We start from the raw sequence: 20,374 nt of genomic DNA, 5'->3' as shown, positions 1-20,374 counted from the left end.
TCTTTGTTGGCTTTAGGCGATGAATGGGTTAGTTATAAGGGTTTGTCACCAGACACCTGGGGAAGTAACACTATGTGGAATCCTGTAGTAAAGTTTCACACCTTACCCTCTTGTCACGCACCTTATTTCCTAGGTCTTGTCCATAGTGTGCTCCCACTTCAGAAGCTCTGGAAAAGATAGTCTGTAGGTGTCTTATTCAATACCTTCAGCAAAAATAGGAGTAAGAGGGCTTTATTCTCCCATTATGCCTTTTTGCCCTCTGCATATAATCTATCAAACCCATTATACGTGAAATGATTATATAAGAGCAGATGTTTGACTCATATAATAGAAAAACGTTCAGTAATCCACTGAGGGATAACTCCAATATTATCATCTAAAATCTAACCGGTATTAAAATATTTAGTGACAGAGGACAATAAAAATCCATAAAATAAAAAATGGATCTGATTCACTGAACTCAACAACATTTGGAGAAAAAAGAACTACAAAAGTAACTGCAAAAGTCTTTTACAATCTCTATAGGACATTCTTTTAAGTTCATGGTTTTTTTGATTAATTTCAGATGCCACTTCAGTTTAATTACATCAACAGAAAGATACTTAAGTGAAGTTACAGGAAGATAGCAATTTGCATTGTCTATAATTTCTTAAACTGCAATGGTTTTGGCATGTCAATCAAGAGGACGTGATGTCTGGTTATTTGAAGTTCATCATATATCATTTAGTATTGACTGTCACACCATATCCTCAACAGGGCAATCTATTATAGGCGAATTCAGTCATATGGTTAGAAAAATGGGTAGAAATTTATTCCTTTATAGTGCTATAAACATATAATTAATAGCAGAATAAATAATTAGAATAAAAATGTAGTGCATACCATAGATTTTTCTGTAATTATGCTATTCTCTTCACTCTTTTAGGAAATAGCTGATTTCTTTTAGTTGCCACAAGTCAGTTACTGCCAAATAGGGATAAAATATAAATACCTTTCTAGTATTAACAAATACAACTTTGTGCCCTGTTTTTTAAAAAAAAAGCTACCACCATAATGCTCCTGAGACAATACTACAGATCTTTTACAGACAAATGCAGGAATAACAAACAGTAGGGCAAGTAAGGATATGGATCTGCCATTCTTTTAAATTCAGTTTCTGGTATGTTTTGATAGGTGACACTATTTTAGAGTGAAATGTCTAGAAGTTAGGAGTGTACATTGAGGAAATAACACAACGTGCTTTTACTGTTCTTGTACTCTTTCCTAAATTACGACCATTGTAGGAGACCTGCTGTTTCCAGTGATGAAAGCTGTTAGCTCAAGAAGCAAGCAGGATACCGAGTTATTCTAAACAAGTAGCTCTTGCTTTTGTTTTGGTTTGGTTGTTGTTTTATGACCCCACTCCCTCACACTAGTGGGTCTAGTAATGTCACAGTAGAGCTGACATTACTTGCCATGATGTTAGAACTGTGTATACAAAGGTTCTTAAGTTGAGGACATATCACCCATTAAATGTATCTCTAAAAGCATGTGAAAGTAGAGTAATGCATAAGACAGAAGGAGATCACTTCATCACTTCATTAGAAATTGAGTTAAGGAAAGAAACAGCTGTGAGAAGGTTTTAGCTTGCTTGAACACAAAACAGGATAAGAGGGAGCCCTTGGTATCTGAGCCATACCACCTTCCTCTTGGATGGGCTCCAGAATGAAAGATGGTCGCAATGCTGAGTGCCATTTTATGAAATTTTCTGAGTCACTCAAACCTTACTGTCTACCCAATCAGCTGGAACCTTTTTTATCGCTACTCCATACTCCCTCCACCTTTTCTGTCTATATCCATCATACTGTTTTGAGCAGCTTTCACACTTAGCTGTTTCCTTTTCCCCTTTGATATTGAAGAAGGTGTACTTGCTCAGTTCTTTCTAAATTAATTTGCCTCAAAGGTGGAAAATCAGGAAGGAAAAAAAGTAACAAATATTTCATTTTTTTTTCAAGAATATAAATTGAAGTGTTGAGCAGTTTTTAAGCCACATTCATATGAAACGGTCAGATCATATGGGATTCCTGCCCTCCCACAAAGACCACTCTGAAGATCTCAGTCTTGTTTAAATTAGGCAGTAACTTGGTACTTATGGATACTTGGGATAATATCAAGCCACAGAAAGGTATCTGATACTCTTTAGGAGAACTGTTTTGCTATGTTCCAACAAAAAAATGCATTGGTAGATGTTTCCAAGATAATGAATCAGATTACTTGGTTGAGATGGCCTAATTGCACCATGATTTCAACAGAAAAAAGTTGAAATTCTAAAAGAATTCTCTCTGACAGACAGCATTATTTGTCATTGATTTCTTAGGGCTCATCTGATTGTAAGTTCATGATCGAAAGGCTTTTAGGGTCCATGACCCCAGAGGTGCCCACCATGTAGACTGAAGACCAGGAGTCTGACAGCATCAACAGCTCTAAAAGAGATAATTAAAAATAAATTAAAAAAAACAAGGTTGGGAGATGCTAGATATTGAATTTCTATACAAAATAGAGTTACTTTTCTCAATTAACAGGTTCATTTTATTAGCCGTATATGAAGACATAGATTCTCATGCACCCCTAGTTTGCTGATCACGTGGGAAAGAATATGTGAGGCCACTGTGTTAGAACATACAGCCTGGGGGGTTAGACAAGGCAAAGCCCCTTCAGCAGCTTCTCTGAACTGATATTGAGGCAGAAGAACCAGGAACAGTCTGAAACAAAAAAACACTATGAAGTCACTGGCTTATTATCCGTAACTTTCTGGTCTGCTGCCAAGTGGTGAGTAACAATGAAGTGACTGGGTCAGAAACAGTAGCTTACCGTGCTGATTTGAAAGCATAAGCTTCTCTGAGGTCTCCAGCCTAGTGGCTCTGAAAGCGGTAGACTTTGTCCTGTATCCTTGAGGTCACCAGCTCATCAGTATATTGAATGCTGCACTGATGTCAAAGCAGGGCCCTCTCTGGAGAACTGACTCAGGCCTTCTGTCTTGCTGGACTGATGTCAAAACTTCTGTAGGATCAAGCTGGACAAAAGCCAGGGAATAGGCTCTTGTAGAATTACTGGCACATCCCCTTGAATTTTCTGGGTTTATGTCAAGATACTGACAAGGCCATTCTGTTTCCCTTAGCTTCTGTGGAGGAGACTGTGTAGTAGGGTATCGGTTTTATTATGCAGAAATTGAATTTAGGCAGAAGATTTTTTCTCTTTTTCTCTTCTCCAGAGGATCTTACAGTAGCAGAGATCAAACAGACACTAGATTTTTGGTCCTGACCTGGGTAACTTGCCTTATATAAAGTACTGATTTGTTACTTCTGTTAGGGTGGAGGCAGAGGGAGATCAGGATCCTCACATCCCCAGTACTTGGCACCTTCTCTAATTGCTCCCTCCACCTGATGAGTTTCTTGTTTCCCCTGCTTGAAATGAAAGAGTAGGAGATAACTACGGTTGCACTCATGAATAAGGAAATATTGCCCCACCCAAGGCATTAAAATATGATGGAAATAATTATTCTTCTTAGAGTTATAATGAGAAATTTATCCCTGTCTTACATGCACCTTATGAAAATTTTGTTTAATATAAATACCTCCCCATGTCCTGTGAAATCTGTAGGCTGTAGTTAACAAAACACGGTGTTCTTATCACATCAGATCATCATTACAAGGAAAGAGAAGACTATTATAAGCTTTTTATGTAACAGAAGAATATTATGAGTTCTTCTGAGTTTTCAAGTATATTATTTTAGGATATGAAAGATTCTGAGTATACAGAATGACAAATATCTATATTCCAAAAAAATCATTTTAAGTGATTCAACAGTGCCTGTTTCCTGACAGCAATGAGTCCAATATTACATTGTATTCACAAAAAAAAGGATCATAGTCCTTTTGATGGGGATGCTTAAATAAACTGTTAACCTCACAAAGTGGTGCTTGAGACAAAAGGCTGGCTACTATTCTAACTAGGGTTAATATTTCAAAAGTTCCTAAAAGTGACCTGAGATTCTGTGTGTCATTGTTTGAAGTGGCAACGAGTGACAGAAGCCCCACTGAAAGCTAGTAAATTTATGCTATTATCTATACTACAGGTTTTTAAAAGCACTGAAGCACCTATGATGAAGGACTTACGGGCTTCATACTTTCAAAGATCTCATCCTAAGTCACTTCTAAAATTAGAATTTGGTATCCTAATTGATTCGGATGCTTTTGAAAAATTTTGCCTTGATATTCCCCATAGGTTATATACATTATGGGCACAGTGCAATATATTTTTAAGTAGTCTTCGGTATCTTTGCCCCATTTCAGCTGAAAGGGATTACAAATTGTAATGCAGATGAATTTATTGCAGTTTAGTTTTTAACTAAATAGTATATTTGATTGATATTGTTTCAAATCAAATTTAAAAGGATAACAGCTTAACTATATTTAGAAAAACATAGTGCAGTGTTAACAAAGCTAGCTTCTAGAGCTGATACTTCATCAGCCTGACATATCACTATAATTTGAATGTGAAACTTTCAGGAAATAAATAACCCATTAAAAAAAATTGTGTTCATGCTTTATCCATCAATTTTTTTAAACACTTGGACATTTAGTAGCTCTTTCTCTGTTTACTAGAGCCATCTAAAGTAAGTTTGGCTTGTCTTTGCAGAAAACAGGAAAAGATCAGTCTCATTTTTGATTCTGTAGTTGTGTAGCCAACCCCATCATATTTAAAATGCTAGTTTTATGAGTTGTAAACCGTATTTCCTAATAATTACAATAGATAGAAACATAATTTAGTATATTTTTACAGGGCTAGTATATTTTGTTCTATTGTAAACCATATTTCCTGATAATTACTATAGATAGACAAATAATTTAGTATATTTTTATAGGGTTAGTACATTTTTATAGTATGGTAAACCATATTTCCTTATAATTACCAGAGAGAGAAAAATAATTTATATTTTTATAGGTTAGTACATTTTTATTACTGTACAATTTCTGCAGATTAAGTACTTTGTACTTTTTCTTTTTAAAGCAGTCACATTTCCTCAGTAACCACTTTTTTATTATTTATATAATTTACAGATGATGGCTTCTTAAACTTGTTTTCCCTATTTTGCATTTTGAAGTTTCTATATAAATGTATGTGCTGCTAATTTTGAAGGAAGAACAAAGCATCTGTGAGACACTGTAGAAGTTAATGACATTGTTAAAATGATGACAGATTGCTTTAATGGTAGATATGCACTTAATTGGAGGAAGTATAACAAAATGTGCTATTTCATACTACTAAAAAGAGTCAGTCAGGAGCCATCACCCATTTACAGTCTTGTCTTCACCCAAATCACAATGCATGTACAGTGTGATAACTGATAGACATTGCTAGGCATGTATTCATGTACTGTACATTCATTCCGACAACCCATTAAATAGTGTTTGTTAACCTTTAATTCAGATGTCTGCAATAAGATAATACAATGTAAAACACAAGTCAATGGAGGGTCGTAAAGCTGTTTCTGCTACAGTTTTTATTAGCCTGTTATTCAGTGCTGAATGCAGCTACACCCTGAAGCAAGTCTTGTATAAAAGTACAATGTCAATATATTATGATACAAACTCAACCTATAAAATCAATGACAAGTATTATGTCTGTTGCTATCACCTACTAAAATATAGATACTGTTTTTAATCGATGCAGTGGTGCTAGGCTCAACATCATTGTGCTATTAAACTTAACCCCTTAGGCATGAAACACACTTACAGGGCTCCTGGACAATGACTGCTTATTGTAGGGTACTGCAACAATCAAGACAGCATATGTAAGACCACAGAATATGTAAGTGTTACATTCCTTTTAAAAGGACATTGAGGCAAAATAGAATTCCAATCTATGCAGTGTTGTGATTCTCCATTGCATTCCACTTCATAAAGCTAATATTTTAAAAAGGGGACCATCTGTCTCATTATTCACGTGTTTGTATTTTGATTAAGGACTGAATAGAAAGTTTACTTGTAAAATTTGAAAATAGCATCAAGCTGAGTATTTTGGAGAACATAGCTAGAATTCAAAAAGATAAATTGCAAGCAGGATCTGAAATCAATAGGATATTGTTCAATATGAATAACTGCAAAGTGGTAAGGGGAAATATCCCCCCAACCTGACTGCATAAATAAAAATGGAGTAAAAACTAGAAGTGATAATCATACTGTGTAGAATTCAAGCTTAAAAAAAAAAAAAAAAAAATTATGCTATTATTAATAATAATAAACAGACAAATGTCATCCTGTAACATACCAGTAAAGTAGTTGAATGTAAGACTGGAAGCAAGTATTACTCTACACTGGTGAGTTTGCAACAGGATTATGGTGTCCAGTTTTGAGTAGCATGGGGTTAAAGATAAGGAAGAAAGATAAGGATGGGATAGAAACTCTAGAAAATGGCAAGAAAAGCCAAGGGAGAACTTGTGGAATATAAGATCTGTAAAGACATATTCCATGAGAAAAGAAAGAACTAATCTGCAACTGTGGAGTTTTAGGCGTTCCCATATAAGGAAAACAACTCTAGCGTCAAGAATTGTTTAATTAGGACAGGTCACCTGGAGATTTAGAAACTTTTGTATAAATATACTTACAGTAGAGAAATGGGTTAAATATTTTAAAGATTTGTGTCAACCCAGCATTTCTATGATTCTGTGAAATCATATCTAAATTGCTTTTAACTCAGAACTGGTAAACAAAACCACTTGTAGGGCAAAAAAAATCAGAGCCCTACAAAAGTAGTTTTGCCAATTTATATTCTAAAAACTATTTACTGTATCTGAAGTAACAAAGTAACTACTAGCAATACAAGATTTAGAAGTATTTCATTCAGAAGAAGCAAATACCTGTAGAATTTACTGCTATTGCAAGCTGTACTTTTTTAATTTGTCTTGTTCGTGTATAATACACTCTACAGTATTGCTGTTGGTGGAGGAAAGTGTGTCATTTCTCACAATGATGTAACTATTGGCTGTGCATTTATTGATGTCACAGCTGCTGACTGCTCTGCTCTTTCAATTTCATTTTCATACTTAGCTGGTGGGAGGGTTGTTTGCTATACACTCTGCTTTGGATGGTGTGTAAAGTCTGTGTCATTATCATACAATATGAAAATAGTTGTGCAATAATTGATGGATGAAGTAATTCATTATGAATATGATGTAATGAAATAGACACCATGATTTAATCATCAGAAGAGAGGGTCTGTAGAGACCACACGAAGGTATCAAAGTCATTCACATGATAAATAGCGTGTGATAAGCTGTTTAGAAAACCATAATACAAGACACAGAAAAATGTACAGATGGGAGGCATACAAATTCCTTAGATGTAAAGCAATTGACTCTTAAGAACCAAAGAAGAGTCTAATTATGAGGAAGGGAAAGAGGAATGTCCACGGATCCATCACTCTTTTAAAAAATGATCTTGCTTTATAGGCATATTTGTTAGGATTAAAACTTACTTGGTTGATCGTCATTCACAAAGCATTTTACTTGCTATTTACTTGGGAGAAGAGTTTAAGAAAATGCTTTTAAGCATATTTAGGCAGAACTGTGACCCTTTTTCTTTTCTTTTGGTATTTTCTTGCATGGACAATTTTTTCAATTTTTTTTTTTTAAATGAAATCATAAACCAATTTTAATTTAGTCAAGGCAGTAATTGCACCTTAATTTCAGCTGCAGTATCTTCTCCTATCAGACATTATAATACCAGATGCTCTATTTTGGTTAAATATAGGAGATCCTCAGTGCAAATCAAAATTCTGTATATGCAACTTATAATGTGAAAGATAAGAACTGAAAAATTAGTAGAGGGAGGGGAATGGTACTTCTTGCTCTGTAATAGACTTGTCACAGTTCACTGCTATTATGTCACTAGTTATCAAACATCAGCACTGCTACTATTACTCCTCCAGGTCTTTCCATGCCATCAGCAAGAGCTGAACAACTGGGATTGAATGAAGACAAAATAACTAGGTTATCTTGATATAAGAGCTTTCAATGAGAAAATTACCAGAGATTTCCAGAAACAGCTTAAATATTACCAAAGTCATCAGGGAGACTAGCAAAGAGTAAAAGCATTTGCTTTTGATCTGCAGCCATGTTACATTACAGAGAATATAGTCATCCAAAGGAGAAGAGTCATATCCTTTCCAAGCAGAAAATATGTTCCCAGTGTTATATTTTCAGATTTCATTTACAGTACCTGCTAATCAATGTAAGCCTTGTTTTCAGAGAAACAGTGTGGGGAGCTTAGTATCCACTCCAAAATATGAAAATTCACATAGCTTCATTCATTTTTCCTGTAATACCCTCAGGTAGCCCATAAACAGTGATTGTACTCAGTTCTAGAGTACATTTTACCCTGTTGGCACAAACCCTTCCACAAATCAAAGTCTGCCTATCTATGCCAGAATATGACAGGAAATGATGGCTCTTCGAATATCTTAATTACCCCCAAATTGCCCATCAAAGAGCAGTCAACATACACAGGATCTTGTAAACTCTGTTGGGAAAAAATGAGAAGCACATACTGAGATACATGCATACATTATACATCTTTTCTTCAGCCAGTGCCTAGATATGAGTAGTGTTTGCTTTATTATATGTGTTTTCAGGTCCCTGGTAAGCATACTGCATAAAGTTTGTACTCATGAAGAAAAAAGTGACCACATATGATTCTTTTCCCCTCATTCTGAAAGTAAAACTAAAATAACTCATTTTGAAGACACTGACCCAGTGGCATCTCCTGGACCTCTGTTCATGTTTGGCATCGCTATAGAGGAGATAACTGGATGCCAGGAACTGTAAGGCACTATTCTTGATGTACTAGGCTTGTCAGCCAGGTCTGGGGGAGAGATATCAGTACTCCCGAGGACACATGGAGCTCCACCTGGCAAGGTGCAGACATACGGTGTCAGAGGATATGGATGCTCAGTGCATTCCTACAGAGCAGCCAAGCATCATTGGCTCCAGATAATCAAATATATTCTTCGTGGTGAAACTGCAAAGCTAGAGCTTACAGCTCCAAAGATGAAAAGGGGAAAAGATTGCTTGGGTGGCAAATATAAAAGATTTTTCTTGTTCTGTCACTGGTGCGTTCAGGTCCAGGAGGCAACCTAGCTGCCTCCTGTAAGAAAAATTGCTACATTTACAATTCAGATAGACACATAAACTCTGAATAAACATGTATATTTGGGGGACTCAGCTAAAGCAGACAAGAACCACAACATCTTTTGAAGTAGGCCCATCACTGATAATTACGAATGTGAGATTAGCTACCGTCATTTATTCTTGTAAATAATGTCATCTCTTCCAATTAAGAACAACTACTTGTATCTCCTCAATTGCTTTATTAGCATTGTTGTCAAGTTGTGCAGAAGCCTTAATTAAATAGTCATCATAATTATGGCTATTTCCCAAACGATCGAAGTAAATAATTTATATATGGGTTATAAGAAAAGTTTTTACTTACTGAAAGACTGTATTTCAAAACTTTCCAAGTGCCTAGTTACAAAGCACTTTGCATTCATCCTACAAACAAGGTATGTGTTACAAAATAAGCACGAAAACTGAGCTAACTGAAATTTTGTTGCTTCAAACATTTATATTTCTCCAAGTGACAATAAAGCAAAATTGAAAACTGAATGAAGAAAATTTCATAACTGAGGCTTTGAGCAAGCAGTTAAGTATTTAATACAAACTGAATTATTAAAAATATTTTTATGATTTTTTTTATCTTACTAATTAATTATATTAATGAATACTGGATCGTACAAAGAAGAAAAATAATAAATTGCAAAATCCAAGATAGAGGGACTGAAGGTACTATAACAATGCATCTGTATCAATGAGCAGTATACTGAGATATTTTTTACTTTGTAAAAATACTTTTTCCCAATGAAAGTATCTGCAAAGCTTTTTCCTAACTTGTATTTGTGGGCTAAATGTACTTTTTCCCAATCTTCTTCTCACTGCTAGTAAAATGGCTTGGAGATTTTTTTATTTTATTTTATTTTATTTTATTTTATTTTATTTTATTTTATTTTATTTTATTTTATTTTATTTTATTTATTTCAGTTAGGATAGAAAGTAGCATTACAAAAAGTTCTCAACACTGACCTAGTTCTGTGAAATTGAGGCTATATTCCTTAATAATCAGTATTACTACTAACAAATATTTTAATGAAATTTTACATTTTCCCCTTAGTCGAGACATGTCATTTCCATTACCCTTAATTAGTGTTATATGTGCTCTTTGAGAGAAGAAGAGGCCCTTTAGCTATAAGTTCTGACTTTCGAAACAAAAAATCATAACCTTTCTGTGTTTCTGGTTGAGGTAACTGCAACCTAATTTCATTTAATAATTGTGGCAGATAAGAATCAAAATATGGAAGGAGAAACACTGAAATTATAAGCATGTAAGACTGTTTGTTTAACATTATAACTCAAGATAGAACTAATATAAACATTTCATTTCTTATTAATGGTGTTATGCTTTTTGTGTTGTGTTTTGTTTTGTTTTCTGTTTGCATGTCCCCCAGATTAATCACTTGTCTTTTTTTTTTGTCTTTTTGGTTTTTTTTGAATATACTAACGTATCCTGTCAAAGGACACTTGCTTTGCTGGTGTGTGTACATTCATAGCATTCAAGTTACCACTGATCTCTGTTGAATGCACCTATTTACGTTTAGTTCACCTACTTATATAACACAATAATTTGAAAGTTGTGGCTCATATAAAATGTTACGAGAATGCTCTAATTCCTATCTTCCTATTCTCATTAGAAGCTTGACCTATGAAATTTTAAAGACCTCCAAGATATTTCTTTTTATAGTGTAAAACCTATAATTTAAATGCACCCCCTCACCCCCAAGATTGATCTAATTTGAAAAGCAGTGTCTTGAGCGTAGGTGTACATACCTAGAATTTGTTTCAGAGAAATTTCTGGCAGTACTGCAGAACAAATAGGAGGAAAAAGATATTCTGAAATAACAAATAAAAAGAATTTATTTTCAGCATCTCTACTGCCTAGTCAGTGTTATCAAGCCAAAAACAAGGTTGGGAATAGCTTTCAGCTTTTAACTGAAAAAAAGTTCTTTAGTTTTGACTGATCTGTGAGACTATAATTTTGGCAAATTTTGTATACAAGATTCTGTTTATCTGAGCCTTTGCCCAGTTAGTATCCCTGCATCCGTCTGTGTTGTGTGGCTATGTAACAGGATGTAGGCATCAAATAATATTCTGAGGCACATAATGCCTAATGCACGAGTATACAGAAACTGATCTGGCTTCATGAGAATAATTTTCAGTCAAAATTTACAAGCTGGCATTGTAAACTAGGATTGTCCAGGTTGCATAGAAGAGACTGGAGGAAACTGCATTCTCATCATGAATGAAAAGGGAAAGATAAGTTCAAAAAGTGCTCAAGGTGTAGAAGAGGGAAATGAAGATGATAATCTGGGGGAAACTATGCCAGCTTGAAAGAATAAAGTGACATGTGCATGTTATATTAGATATTATAGGAATCTTTCCACTGAACAGCTTAATCAGTGAGACAACTGAGAGTCAGTGTATTCTGCAAGATGAATGCTTAATTTAGTTTTTACCAAACAAATGTAGAAAGTTTTCAGAGCAACAGTACAAATACTGGAAAGACCCTTTCTGGTATTGCTCTGATATGAATCATACCACTTTAATTATACTGTATATTTTAAAAGCCCATGTATACATATAAAGCAATGTATGATAAGGCAATCTGATTAATTTTAATCTTGGAGATCTCCGATTTTTTTTTTTTTTATTATTTTTTTCCGAAATGAAATTCTGTAGCTGGTACTGAAAGAAGTTTAGCCATGCCAGTAATGGAGTGACTGCCTGTACATTAACCTGGGAGTACAGAAATTCATGCGGTGACCCTAAAATGGTTGATGTCAAGGAAAAAAAAACTCATCAAAGCTAGAAAATCAGAAAAGCATCTGCACTATTTCCCCCCACACCTAATTTTCTACTCAAAAGGCTAAAATATGCAAGTACATTAAACATTGCCTAGTGCAACTGATCATATTTCTGAGAAGTGTTTATATGTGATTACAAAAAACTAAGATTCAGCAATGCCCTGCCGCTCTTTGTGCCAGATATAGCTGACCAAAAGGGTCATAGTGTAGGTATAATGTCTTCCATGTGTCTCAATGACTCTTCACTGTTACATGCCTTCTGGAACTGCAGCAGGGAATAGGAAGGAGATATTACGGCAGTTCCCAGAGCTGCCCTAATGTGTCCCAGGGATTTGACTCTCCTAGGGATTCTAAGAACAAGAGGCACGAAATGATTCCTATGTGATTCCAACTCAATCATCTGGAAGCCATTAATCCAGTGATATTTCAAGGAAAGCCAGGCAAATATTTGTGATCATTTATTATATTCAATAAAAAATAAAGATTTATGTCAATAAAAATGCTTGTAAAACGCTTGCAAAAGTAATGCCAAATTTTGAGAACAGTTTCAGCCAGCTACAAAATAGGAAAAGAATGTAAAAAAATCTTCATTTAAAGCTTTTTTAAATAAATATTTAATATTTTCATTTCAGTCAATATACATAAGTTTAAAAAAAAATGAAAATGAAACAAGACATCTTGTACTACCAGAGACAGATTTATTTTTTTTTCCAATTGTTCTATGGATAAGAAGAACCAAAACCAAACAATCCTTCCTAGTCAATCTAAAATGATCATTCCCTCCCCCACTTCCAGTTTTTCAATCGTGTCAGTGAACCAAAACATCCAATTATTTGCTCAGCTCTAATTTCAAATATCTACCAGCTGGTACCGGTGATAATAATAGGAGAATGAGGAAATAATGGATCGGGATCAACACCAAAAGAAAAAAAAATACAAAAAAAAAAAACCATAAAACTACTTACATCATGGTTAAAATTCAATATCATCTAAAACACGTAGAGCAGATTTTTTTTTTTTAATGTATACCTGGCTGAAAGAAATCTAGTTGGTATGTGTTCAGTTTGGTTTCAGGCAATTGTGAGAATTTGCAGGAATATTTCTCTTTTTGTGTGTGTGTGAGGATTTTCTATGTCTGAGCTTAGTCTATGATTTTCTAATCTGTTTTATTTAGTCTCTCTAGCCTTTAAATAATGAATAAGATCAGTGAATGTATGCTTAAACAAAAATGTCAAAGACGCCCTCTTTGGTGTTCCTGATTTTCTGCATATTGCTGTTTGCCAATCTGATCTTCATTGATATACTGCAATGTAGTAGTTGTGGCAACGTAATATAATCTGTGGACATTTGGTTTCTTGTTGACTTGCTGCTGAATGACTGCATCTTGCCACTAAACTTCACTATCACAGTCTCATTGCAATCATAAACATAGCTTAGAAAAGCTTTTTTTCTCATCAGAAGGCAAGCGTTTCTGGACAGCAGTGCAGCATGATTCCAAAAGGCAGTGGAAGTTGCATGGAGTGATTAGTCCCACATATACCTACCAGCAACACAAGCATTCTCAGCTCTGCATTATCCGACCTGTAGCACCTTATGGCACAGCACAAAACATGCTAATAAACCAATCCTATATGCCACATGTTCAGAAATAGAAATGTCCTTATGAAAAGCTTATCAACCCTCATTAAGACTTTAAAAGTTATCTCTAAACAGTTTCAATACACTGTTTTATGGATGCCATAGAAGAGCAGTCAGATGGGATTAGAGTATCTAGCCTATCTAGCCTAATAAATGACCAGAAGAAGGTAAGGTAAGGTAAGGGTAAAAGTAAGTGGATATTTAAAGGTATATCTTATGGGAACATATATTTCAAGTGCCTGGCAGTTACAGAAGCAGGCAGCTTCTGAGTCGAAGGTGGAGGTTTCACTTCTACCATTATGTTCAGTAGCCATCAGTAGACCTTGACTAGTATAATCTCTTCTTCTTCTACCCTGTTTTACTTTGACCTCCACATTATACTCTGAAAATGAGTTAAGAAGAGGAAGTGAAGCTGATGACAGAAGAGACATTACTTTGTTCCCTTTCAGTTGCTGGCACATGTTATTGCTGTACAGTTTTGTCTTTGATTCAATAGAATCACTTGTGTTTCTTTTTAAAAACATACACTGGTCCTCATCACACAGAGATGACAATTTTTTTTTCTCCCACTTTTTTTTTTTTCCAGAGGTCTTGCAAGTTGTCAGGAGTCTTTAAAACAGCAGCTGTTCATCACCTAAGAAGTTGTAAAATCAATCTGACTGTTGCTACACATGTAGGGAGGAGTTGGAAATTGTAATAAAGACAGTAAAGTTAAAATCATATCTGCTCTCAAACCAAGTAGTCATAGGAAATGAAAGCCAGGGACAACTATTCTGAAAGAAAAGATTATGATTACATTAATCTTGATAATTTTTAATCAACTTAGTACTAAAACCCAAATTACAGGGAAATAAATTTAAAAAAGGATTTTGGCAATAAGTAGCGTCAGTACTTGAAACAGGATGGTCTCCTGTGATGTCTGTGAAGTAGTCAGGTCACTCTAGAATTACAAACTAATCCTTCATGAGAAACTAGCAAGCTTGTTTTTTAACATATTTACCTTCCAACTTATGAAAAAAAAAAAGGGTAAATATCTATGCCTTTTTTGTTTTCAGTAAAAAACTAAAAACAGTAAAAGTTTTTTTCAGTAAAAAAACTGCTAACCTTACTGCTGTTCAAATCCTAGTAAATATCAAATACTTGGAATGAGGCAAGAGTATTCGAGTATTCTCTATGATTTCTCCTATATACTTTAAATGAGGAGCAAGATGTAAAAAGTGAAAAAGACAAAAACTGCAAAAACTGTCCTATTTATGCTTAGGTCTATCCTTTGCTACAAGTAGCACCGAGGGTTTGATGTAGTTCTGAAAATATCCTTGTATGTCCTATGCTCAGAACTATTTGTAGAACTCGTGTCCAAAAAAAAAAAAAAAAAAAACCACAGAGCAACATGGCTCAGTTGCAGACCCCATACCTCATTCGAATTTTTCAGAGGAAAGTTTTACTGAATAAGGAGTGAAGGAATAAGAATCCAAACCATATAAATGCCCCATTTGCCCCATATAAATGTACTTCTTAGAAACTGAGCATAAAAGGCGATTATATGCATTTGTACTGAATGCAAGAAAGAAACCTATTAAAAAAGACCAAATATATGTATATATATATATATTTCAAAATCTCTTCTCTAGGAAAAGGCTTATGTCTGTATCCAAAGTATATTTTGTTACATCAGCTTATAAATCTTCATTATTTCTTCCACAGAAAATATTCAAAATATGCTTTTATGCAAAAAGACAGACTTTCATTATAGGTGCATTATGCATAGACTATGGAGTTGGTCTTGTAATTGAGCAAAACGACTTCCCATTTTTTGTACAGTGTATGAAAAACTCATAAGCAAGGAGCATGTATAGTGCTACTGTGGTTTACCTTTTATGTTAAGACAACAGAAATCTATCTAGGATGGTTGCAGGTTATAGCCAAATTTAACCTTCTTGAAATATCACTACCAAGCAAATAGTCCAAAATATAAAAACATCATTCATCTCTCTCTTTTCAAAAGATATGATTATTCAACAGCTTCATGCTAAGAAAAACATAGCTTAATCTTAAGAACACACTGGAAAGTGTAAATGAAATGGCAGCAGTAGGTTTACTTTTACAACTGAAAAAAATGTCATATGTATTAATGTCAACAACTGGAATTTTACCTCATTAGGCATTTTCTGATCTAAGGCTCTGATGATTATTCTAAGCAGAAAAAATATGCTAATTATCTGCTCTGAATGTAGAAGGAAAAAAGGTGTAAAATCTTCCTTTAGCCGTGTGACCATGTACTAATTGCATGTCATGTGTCAAAATAATGCAACCCACTTTGCCTAAAGCAATTAGACATACAGAACTCTATTAATGAAGCACTGTCTGTCACTAAAAATGTTTTCAGAGCTATAGTTGAAGATTAAAATATTAACTTCTCAAATATTTATGATAGTTACTGACAGCATTTCAAAATGTTACTTTTAACAAAAGTATTTTATTCAGCTCCAGTTTTTAATTTGGATTTTATATTCAAAGACATTATTAACATATGGGAGTCATGTGAAATTTCTATGATCTCCACTGAGACTTCTTTACAGAGGTACATTAGCTCCTTGAAGCTTACAGCACCTTTTTCTATTGTAATATAAACTCTTTCAGAAAAAAAAAAAAAAAATTAAAAACTTGTATTTTCTTCAAAAGTCATTAAAAAAAAAAAAAGAAGGAGGATGTTCTTATTGCACTGTACCTATTTTCCGTATGCGAGAGAAGAAAATGGCCCTTCTTGTCAATATATGATTTGGTGCTCTCTTTCCTTTTAGGGTCATTGGTCATCTATGTTCATGAGCACAGAGAGTATCCTTGTGCATATCCTTATGCCATGGGAAGGCAGGATGTATGTTGCCAAGCTGTTTATTGAATCTATCAGACATGCTGAGGAGGAGCAGACCATTACATTAAAAAATGTAATGCCTGCTCTGTATTACCACTGCTCACTAATATGCTTGGGAAAGGCTATTGCACAGTTCTTCCTTGAACAAAACAAATCTGCATGTACAGGAGAGGGCTGATGGAGCATAACTAAGGCTATTCTCCTTTATACTGGAGTTTGAAGTGTATCAAATGCTGTTTAAATTACTATTGCATTGTAACTTGTGGTACCATTTTTAAAGTTGCCTTTTTTTTTTTTTTGGCTTTTATTTTGCATTCTTAATTTACAAAAACAAACAAACAAACAAACAAAACACACACACACACAAAAAAACACTTATTCATGCACGTGCCCCAGTGAGCTGTACAGGAACATTTGTATGCATAAAAGTTGAGTGGACAAGCCCTTAATTTACTTTCCATATGGATGACTACTGTGGTACTTGAGGATTTATAGCTTTACCAGGACTATGCGGGAATGATACCACTGTAATACCAGGGAATTATTGCCTTTCTATTGTGCCAAAAAATCATCAAATAAAAAAGCCATGTTGTTAGCACTGCATCATTTTCTAGTACCATGGTGGTAAAAACTGACTACTATTATGTATTAGTCCTGCCACTGCTTTTATGTTTGGTAAGGGTATTGCCTTGGTTTTGGAGCTATTACAGTCTATGGGAATCAATTATATGTACTTGAACTAAGAAGGATTTACTTGGTAACTGTAATGGCTCTGAAAGAGCCATTATGATCTGTCATGTCAAAAATGCACATGCCTACAGTAGATACAAACAGAGCTGTGCAAAAAGTTTTATACATAAAGCAAGCCGTTTTTGTTAGTGTCCCTGACAAAACAAAACAAGCACTTTTTGCTGAAGTACTTTCACAACTTTTCATAATAAATGAAAAGGAGTTTTTGCTGTTCCACTGCCTTGTGCTTTGCTAAAGCAAAGCTTGTGTGTTGTCTGAAAGGGAATCAGGGGAGACATTACACAAGAGCAAAGCTCAATGAATCATAATGTTCTGGGGATAGAACTAATCAGATAAAAGGAAAAAAAGAAGTGAAATAAATAGAAGTGAAGACATTCTCAAGTAAAAGGGAGCAAATGTGTGCTTGCTATCATTATATACATACATGAAACAGATACAGTAGCTCTTAAGAATGAGCAAATAGGTTGTACCCTGGCAACCAGTCACGATATATCTGCATGTACAGAACACCAGAATATCTCAGGGCTGGAATGAAGTATAAATGGGGCCAGTAAGAATAAGGTTTCCTGTGTCTATGCTGCAGGATAGATGCATTCCATACTCTCAATTTCCTCATCAACCAGATTGCTGAGCCTTATGGCAGAATGGGACAGCTCCCTCTGTACATGTCTATCTAGGTTTCCACCAAAAGGAGACTGAAGCACATCAAAGGATTGCACATGCATTTCCATTTCTGAGTTGGACTCAGGGCAGAGAGAAGGAGCTGAGGCCCACCCCCAGCATCCTGGCCCTGCAAGGCTGACCTGGGCCAACACGAAGGTTGAAACCCACGCGTGCTGGAGGAGTGGGAAGAGCAATGTGAAGGTGTGAGAGCTGCATGGAACTGGGTAAACGAGAGGATGGTCTTATGATAGGAGCATTGTATCACATGGTGCTCAATTAAATGTTTCTAGCCACCTTGTTCATTTCTGCCAGTAAAAATTCCTTCCTGGGCAAATGAAGGCAAGAGAGCTGCTTAACTGTGTTCAGTTTGCAGGCAGGCTGTGAGTGGCAGTAAGATGGGAAAGATCAGCTGTAATGATTTTTTAGTGATTACCCTCTTTAAAGAAATGTTTACATTATCAGATCTTATAAATTAATACATACTATGCTATATTCTTGCAGTCATCTGCAGACATCATTATTTGCTTTTAAAAAAACAGAAAGGTGATAAAAACAGGTCTGGAATTCATGGTGCTCACTGATGTATTACTATTGTTTTCTAATACAGAACTTCATTTGGTGGTTTTATTTTTGTTTTTACATAGCTTTTCTACATATGTACCTTGCTTTAAGTAATTGTGCCAAAGTTGATTGAAGCACTTTCCCCCAAACGATATTTACCAGGTAGAGAGTGAAAATGTTTGCAAGTTGCTTGTTTGTTTATTGGACTAATTTTCAGTAACAGAAGAATGTTATTTAGAATGCAGCAAAAACCTTTCAGTCCCAAATGAGCATGTCCAAAAAAAGAAACAGAGATTTTACTTTTAGCTCATCTTCAGATTCACAAGGGACAATAAGGGAGATTCATTAGGCCATTTGTTACTGTCATCTGCCATGATTCAAAATGAAATACTAAATGTTTCATGGACACAGAAAAAGAGCAGTATTTGTCTTTGTGTTGGCTATGCAAAGACTGTATGGCTTTCAGCCTCCATACAAGAGGTCTGATGGATGAAAGGGGGAAGGGTGGTGCCATCTGAATGATGATGGGCTAATATCATCATCCTCTTGTCAGCTGTAATAGGCTTTTCCTCACAGAAATAATTCATAAAACCGCTACATTATATTCTATCCCTGACAGGCCCTATCTATCCTGCAACCCAGCAGGCTCACAACTAATAAGAAAATATGTGGTTCAGGAACCCTGAAAAATTAAACAGGTAGTTTATGAACAATTTGTTTCATGGGGATGTTTATTATGTTTATTAAATATTGAGCCTTTAATGTTTTCCCAGTACAGATGATATCATAAAAATGCTGACTTAAGCCTCAGTTGTATTCTTAGAAAGTGGCGTTTTATAGCTCTTGTAGTACACAGTAAATAACTAAATTGCAGTGGTTTATATGTGTACACAGAATAGAATTTATAAGCAGTGAGTATATTTTTATTGTGCATATGCAATGTATTTAATATATTCATAATAGACATATGCAAACTACCAAAATATTGATCACATTGTTTGGCTTAAATGAAGTTTTGAGAAGACCAGTATTTCAGAGCCTCAAGTAGGGAAGACCAGGCATTTATTTTATTGCTTGTGCTAATGGAGAAAGACTGAGCTTGGTGTTTGAAGTGTCAAGACAAAAACTCTGTAGGCTCTAATGATAAACTTAACCAGGAATATTGTTTTGTAGATATATTTTTAATAGAAATTCTTTATACAGGTTCTTATTACAGGAAAAACAGGATGAAATTGCTTAAGCTGAAGCCAGTGTTACCATGTTTTCCATGAAAGAAGGGAGGGCTGCCAGAGCTTACGCAGGGCAAAGTTTCTATTGCCAGACAGAATGCAGGACATGGTTCTGGAGAAGACCTTGAATGCACAGAGGAAGCATCTTGCACAACCACAATCTTTCTATGTCCATACCTATTTATTCCAATGTCTTCCTTCAGAGCTTATTGAATAATTGGTAATTCTCTAGCAGGATATTAAAACTGGCAAGTAGAAAACTTCCATTCTTAATGAATTTGTAATAATAAAAAATGCTTATGATATTAAAAAGTTGTATTCCACAGTCACTGCAAAGACCACATGCATGACATGATTTACACACATAAATAAATAAATAATAAAAAATTGCATTAACCTTTCATTAAACCTTTGATGAATCCAAAGCTATTCTCACATCCATTTCTGTTTAGAAGGTAGACTCATAATAAAGAGTAAGATCACTGAGCACAGAAGTAGAAACAGTCTAGAATCAGCTCCTGTTACTTCTGTAACAGGAAAGTCTGCCTCTCTTACCTGCTAGAGTCCTGTGAATATTACAGAAAGCACATGGATTAGGAGGATCCAGAAGACATAATACATTTGAATCTTCAAAAACCAGGGTTAGTAAAGA

This window comes from Anser anser, assembly GCF_964211835.1.
Source record: "Anser anser genome assembly, chromosome: 5".
Taxonomy (NCBI): Eukaryota; Metazoa; Chordata; class Aves; order Anseriformes; family Anatidae; genus Anser; species Anser anser.
Note: the sequence above shows the minus strand (reverse complement) of the source record.